This window comes from Anopheles gambiae, chromosome X (genome assembly GCF_943734735.2).
Source record: "Anopheles gambiae chromosome X, idAnoGambNW_F1_1, whole genome shotgun sequence".
Classification (NCBI taxonomy): domain Eukaryota; kingdom Metazoa; phylum Arthropoda; class Insecta; order Diptera; family Culicidae; genus Anopheles; species Anopheles gambiae.
In genome coordinates, this window is record NC_064600.1 from 11392065 (window position 1) to 11399952 (window position 7888).

Consider the following 7888-nt stretch of genomic DNA (forward strand, 5'->3'; position numbering starts at 1 on the left):
AATTGTTTAAGCAGCTCATTTTGGCACGCTAAAGATCGCTGCTCTAATTCGCCTTTTGCAGTAGATAAACAGCATCAAAGTTCTATGTGGGTCTTTCAAACAGCGCCTAAGCAGCTTCCTTATGCCACGATGCCAGGGATTATTTTTCTTTGCGTTTTATTTTCAAGCAAGCGTCATCGATGAAATAAACAACAAGATTTGTTTCGTTTAAACACATATGTATATTTTTAAATCCTTTGTATTGATGATTACACAAAATTTTACACAATTTACTGATAATTCACAATCACTTCACTCAATATTCATTCTTCAATTAACGAATCTAACTTGTGCAGCAGCAATGAGATTATTGCCGGCGTCCGTCTTTGACACTTTGACAAGAGCCACCTTGTACCGATGTCATGCATTAAAAAGCTATAAAGTTCCACCAAGTTCAGTACCCTTTCTTAACAAGCCTTCAAGTTCCATCATGAACCCTACGCATAGTGCTAATCAGCCGCAAAGTTCCAAAGAGTACCATGTGCCTGTTAAAAAGCTCCATAGTTCCGTAAAGTACCGTCTATCTCTTAATCAGCCACAAAGTACGACATAGGAACGATTTTTTGTTAAACAGCCCTAAATCAGCTATAAAGTACGAGCTGGCTATTTGGGTTATTTCTTGCTTCACATATAATTTGATTAACATAATTACCAATAAGAAAAACGGCAATTGAAGTAAGAACATTTAAATATTGAAAATTATTTTCGTACAGTGGAGCGCCGATTATCCGGGCTCTTCGGAACACGACCTCGAACGGATATTCGAAAAACACGGATAATGAGTCTAAGAATTTACAGTGCAGCGCCATTTATCTGGATACCTTTAATCCGGCTGTCCGTTAATCCGTGCTGTTGAGAAATGACAGTTCAATACAAAGGTGACATTGCGTTATGAAGAGGATATTTGAAAAAGCGGTTATAAGAGCACATTTTCGTCACAAAAAATGCTATAACTCATGGCAATTTTAAAATATTCTTATGGGAAAAACATAAAGTCAATAAAAACTGGGTTATTTTTATCAAAAAATAAGATAATTTTCCAAATATTCATCAGGAATTGGTGATAAAATATATCATTTGACTCATTATCCGTGTTATTCGCATATCCGGGCGAGGTCAAGTCCCGAGAAGCCCGGATAAACGGCACTCCACGGTATTTTATCAAAATGACCTGATTTGTTTTTGAATTTTTCGTTTTTTGTATGGAGTTTGACAGTTAGAGGCTGAAATCATGTAAACAATCCATACAAAACCACACAAAAACCTAGCCTGCGATTTTCAGTCTAGAAAATTTTAGCCTAACCGTATTAATACACGATGCGCAGTCTCAGATTGCGCATATATTCGTTTTATCAAAACATAAGTCATTTCGCGAAGCCAACCCTGAGCTATAAACGTCATTTCCATACATTTTCAGATTGCGCCAAGATTGCGCATAAATTTTCAAGATTATATGTCCGAGATATATAAATTTTTTTTGACAGATAAATACAGTAGAGCGTCGATTATCCGGGCAGCTCGGGACCGGACCAAGGTGGATTTAAAAATATCAGGTGGTGGACTCTAGTGCATTTTGACAATTCGTCACTTGACGTAAGATCCCCAGGATTCAAACTTTGTTTACATTTATTAAATTTGTTCATATAATTTATCTACCCCATTTTTTCGATTAAATATAAATAAAAATATTTTGGATAATTATTTTGGACTTCGCGAGTTCTTATTTAACATTAAAACATGGATTAAAGTGTGTTATTTTGTGTTATTCCGTGAATTTATTCTATAATTCATTGTGTTTTCGACATTTTTGATGATAAAAATTAAGAAAGCATTATTTTTTTCAATTTTCACATTAATTCCTCATTATTTACGACTCGCATGGACAATTTACGTGAGATTAGAACTCTCACTCACATGATTTTATATTTCATGCATAAAAAAAATCATCAAATCTTTTGTTAATATATCTCATTTTTTCGATAAAATCAATAGAAACACAAAATTGCACGTAGTAACAAAGAAATCTGTTCTATTTGCTAAGCTTTGTGTGCGGAAACCAATGGTTAACGGTTTTAAAACGACGTAAAGTCCCTCAACTATGGCGACCCCCCAAAGGCCCTAATCCACCACCTGATATAATTAATCCACCTTGGACCGGACGGTTGCCGGTTAATCGATTTGCACGGATAATGGTCCAAGAAATGTCAAACGCATATAAAACATATGAAATTCACTAGTTTTATTATTAATTCACCTAGAATCAATTGATTAATCGTTAGTAGAATATTATTTTAATCAATAACTGTAGGTTTAACAACTGTTCATGAACAAAAATGAATTTCGAAAATACCCCTAGACACTACAAAGCTGCACAAGAAACTGGTTACCCAATTGATTATCGCTGCAAACTTTCACCGTACGTATGAACAGCTGTCAGATTTATGCGCACGGTTAAGCCACCCACCGGTTAATCCGCCCCCGGATAATCAACGTTCTACTGTATATCAAATCGACCCGTTTGACAGATAAATATATGCGCAATCTGAGATTGCGCATCGTCTATTGCTACGGTACAAAATCACACAAAAAACTAGAATGCGATTTTCAGTCTAGAAAATTTTAGCCTAAAAGCTAGAATTAGATTCGAGTACCTGCTCGAAAACACGGGGTTGTTTAAAATTATCCCAAGGTGCATTAAAGAGATCAGGTGGTGGAATCTGGAATCAAAGTGTATGTAGTCCAGGTGGTCTCATAGCATTTTTTCATAACCAATTTTGAACATCACTTTTTGGCAGAACGGGTGAAAACTTTTTCTCAAACAAGCTTTCTGGAGGTTTGACGAATACTCAAAACACTCTTAAAATCTTCATTCAGAAGCAGAAGCGATAAAAATCAGCCTTCTAAATTCATACACCTTGGGATAAGCCCACCTGTATATTGTACTCACTTAGATAGCTGCTCGAAAACTGCTATACAATGCAAATAGCTGACAGGCTGAAATTTCAGTCTACGCGCTTCAAACGGAAAGGGCCCCAATATTGGAAATGTACCATGAATTACAGCGTTTTTTGTTAAGAAAATATTCTCTGACAACCGTTTTTTTTTCAAATATCCTCTTCAGCACGCAATGTCATCTTTGTATTGAACTGTCATTTTTCAACACCACGGATTAACGAACAGCCGGATAAAAGGTACCCGGATAAACGGCGCTCCACTGTATTTTGTATGTACATATAACACTGTTTTCAGGCAATTTAAAACATGGCGTTCATGCCGACTCAAGAGGAGCTTATTACAAAGAGCAAATATGATAGAGAGGGTCATAAAAGAAGATTTTAGGATTGTTTTAAAGCTAAGGATGATATACAGTGGAACATCGATTATCCGGGCAGCTCGGGACCGGGCGGTTGCCGGTTAATCAATTTGCACGGATAATGGTCCAAGAAATGTCAAATTCATATAAAAATTAAAAAATCCACTAGTTTTATGATTAATTCACCTTGAATCAATCAATAAATTGTTAGTAGAATATTATTTTAATCAATAACTACCCTACCAACATTAAACGGCTTTGAAGGCATTCAGAAGGCATTTAAGGCCTTAGTCGCCTTAGAAGGCGAATATAGATTTCAACCGAAACTTTCAAGGCTGTAACGGGTTCTCTTCGAAATATTTCAACTTTTTGATTCAACGAGAACAGATAGCTTGCCGCCATCTTCGCTTGTTTATATACTGGTTTTGCACCCTTACTAATGTAACTGCCAAATAGAGCAGTGACAATGCTTTTGGTTCCGAACCGAGAAAGCGTGTGTTCAAATCCTGATTTTTATGATCTTTTTTCTGTGCTTATTTCTTTTTTTATTAATATTTTCTTGCTATAATTAATATAAACAAAATTTTTGTGAAGCAAAATTAAAATAATACCTTTTTAAAAATCATAATAATTACACTATGTTCACCCTTCATTATTAGGATGGGAGAAATATGTATTTAATTTCTCCTTTTATTAGAGTTATCGAAATGAGTTTGATATATTAACACCTTTCAACGGGTTGGTCTTTAACAACCGAATAATGCAGACCATCTTTAATAAAGTGAAATAGCTCAGAGCTTAACGCAAGAGAACATAACACGTAAATCGTGCTATCGAATCTCACGCTCATATCTGGGAACACTACAACAGTGCAGTGCTGAAGACGCTTGTAAGGTTTTCTTTTGACAGTTGCAATTTCAAATGAAAAGCGAAATTTTTCATTGGCATATTTCAAAGGCATTTAATTACTGCCAAATGCACTGCTGATCGCCTTCAATTCGCCGGCGATTACAAGGCGATTAGAAGGCATTTAACCGAAATTTGCGGGTAGGGTTACCCAAGATGACGTATTACAACTCATCATTATATTGCTATCCTTTTCTTGCCATGTGTTTCGACAAGTTTCATCTAATCATAACCTATATAGCCTTCTAACTTTCCGAGCAACAATCTATATGAATGGTCGTGTGGGTCAGATACGTGGGTATCAACACCAACGACCATTACTCAAATCTCACTTGCTTCAGTGCTGGTGATATCCGTTGGAGTTTAGTATTTAAACAATCATATCGCCGTTCTAGTTCTAGCGATGCATAACTTTAATGCGAAACCATACAACAGTACAGAGGGAATGAGAAAGCTCTCCTCCAAGGGAGATCCCATCGATGAGCGTTGCCACCGCCCCTATACCGACTTAGATAGCTGCTCGAAAACTGCTATACAATGCAAACAGTGTTGGAAGGGAGAAATAGCAGGACACTTGCGCAGTCGTATTTAAGTGTGTGTTTATTGTACGAAACACATTGGCGGAATGAATCGCTTACATGTATTTACAGTGTTGGTGAAATGTTTCCCTGCCCAAGTGCCCCCAGTCCGACCAATCAGACTTAATTTACCACTATCTTACCGCTAAATTACCGGTAATTTAAGAGTAATTTAATGGTAAATTAGCAGTCGTTTATTTACCCATTCGAGCAGTTTTGACAGATCCTATTCCTTCTTCTATTTTGTTTTTATTTTTTACGGCCGAATTGTTAATAAATAACACGAAATTTATTATATTACAGTTTAATGGTTATATTCAATCATATTCCTTAACTTATACAGACGATTACAATGTATTTTTTTTAGCAAACTCGACTTGAACCGCCGCTTCACCCGCTGAAGGTGATGCACAATTAGCACTAATAAACGCAATTTCTCGGCTGATTTTTACAGTTTTTAACACACCGCCTACGCCTTCTTCTACTAAAAGATCATTAAAACAATACTCTTTTTGTTCTTATTTATATCTTTTCACTGACAACAAACGACAACACTTCGTACCGCTAAATTGCTCTTAAATTACTGTTATGACAGACACAAAACTGCTCGAATGGGTAAATTAACAGAAGGCTGCCTGACTGGGGCTCCTTTCATGCAAGGTTGGGGCGGTGGCAACGCTTTTTCGCATGCGATTTTATCGGACGGCCTGTCAAATTTTTATATGGGATTTGACAGATAACGTCGGACGACGAAATCGCATGTCCGACGTTATCTGTCAAATCCCATATAAATCTCGTCCGATAAAATCGCATCCGATCAGCGTTGCCACCGCCCTTACTGGCGCTAAGCTGTCGGGATTGCGAAGCTTAATTCGAGCAGTATGTGAGTTCACAGACTGCTCGATTTTGTTTTGGGGAGAACATAAAAAAAGTAGACAGTTGGAGCTTTCCCAGGTGAACAGCTCGGTTTAACTCATTGCCGTATATAAAAGCTTGAAAGTATGAAAGTGTGAGTGAAAAAACGATATGTTCAAGCGTTGAAGTTGATGTCAGAACTTCGGTAGCTGCCGGAAAACAAGACGCTTACAGTGTCGTCCTCGATTTTCGATAACCAAAACATTCAGCCACTTTACCAAACTCGATCTATTTTGGGAACGATCGTAACGATTGTTAACATAACATAAATTGGTGGTTTCGTTGGATTTTTATTTTACATTTTGCCATATTGGATGCATAACTGAGCAAGTTTTAAAAAATCTTTAGATAAAATAAAACAACTGTTGTATCTAGGCAATTGCAACTATCGTTCTCTTCGATCGAGTTTGGGAAAGTGGCTGATTGAGTATATAGAAATAAGGGATCTAGCCAGGAGTATCAGAACAGCGCGGAAACGCATGGATCAACAAAACGAAGTGAAAGAGTGTTTAATTTTTTTTTAATTTGATACATATTGATGAGTATCCATGGTTTGTTTTGGGCCGATAGCTTGAGCTATATTCCTTTTAGGTTGAGAGCTTGAGTCGTTTAGAACCCGTTTAGTGGTCGTTTAGTGGATTTGTGGCACTTGGGTATTGATATGTGTGTGATCAAGTGTGTTGAAAGCGCCAAGATTTGGTGTGTTCGTAAATTAGACTTTCTTTTGTCGATGGACGATGCTGTCGAGCTCGTTTTTCATTCATAGATATGTTTTTTTTTATGAAAAACATCTTTTAACAATTTTGTGTGACGTTATTCTATAAAAAATAGGTATTATTTAACCCAAGTGACATTTGCTCGAAATTGTTTTCCCATATCTGCTCGATTAGCACTCGATACGCTTGAAATTGTGGATTTGTGTGTGATCAAGTGTGTTGAAAGCACCCAGATTTTGTGTGTTCGTAAATTTGACGTTCCTCTATCGATGGACCATGCCGTCGAGGTCATTTTTCATTCATAGCTATGGTTTTTTGATGAAGAACAAAAGCTAGTTTTGTGTGACGTTATTTTATAAAAAATGGATATTATTTAAGTATAAAATGGGAACATGACCGACTATGACGATAGGACACATCATTTTCTAGGGAATCTAGAAGAAAGTAACGGAAAAGCCGTATCATAATTGATTTCAAAGGACTTTTCCTGAATTCCCTTAAACTGGTGCAGTTTAAGGGAAGTTTAAGGCTCCAGTTTAAGGGAATTTGCTCGAATTCCTGATTATTTGTGCTCGAAAATGTCAATTGGGAGATTAAGGGAATTTGGTCGAATCCCGATTATATATTAAATTTTCGGAAGAACGGAAAATCGGAAGACGCTTGCAGTTTGCTTGTTCAAACTCGAATGCCCATTTTATTTTCTGCTGCTGTCACTTTCGGTTTTGACATTAATCAAGATTCACAGAGACATAAGATGGGACGGAATACCACGATTGCTATAAACAAGATATTACAGTCTCGTAGCCATTTTATACTTTTAAAACACCGTAGCCAAAATTTCCACAGAATAGCGTCGCACAACTTTTGCTCGCGTTCTTCATTGATACCCATAGATATCCCTACCCGCAAATTTCGGTTAAATGCCTTCTAATCGCCTTGTAATCGCCGGCGAAATGAAGGCGATCAGCAGTGCATTTAGCAGTAATTAAATGCCTTTGAAATATGTCAATGAAAAATTTCGCTTTTCATTTGAAATTTGAAATTGCAACTGTCAAAAGAAAACCTTACAAGCGTCTTCAGCACTGCACTGTTGTAGTGTTTCCAACTATGAGCGTGAGATTCGATAGCACGATTTACGTGTTATGTTCTCTTGTGTTAAGCTCTGAGCTATTTCACTTTATTAAAGATGGTCTGCATTATTCGGTTGTTAAAGACCAACCCGTTGAAAGGTGTTAATATATCAAACTCATTTCGATAACTCTAATAAAAGGAGAAATTAAATACATATTTCTCCCATCCTGATAATGAAGGGTGAACATAGTGTAATTATTATGATTTTTAAAAAGGTATTATTTTAATTTTGCTTCACAAAAATTTTGTTTATATTAATTATAGCAAGAAAATATTAATAAAAAAAGAAA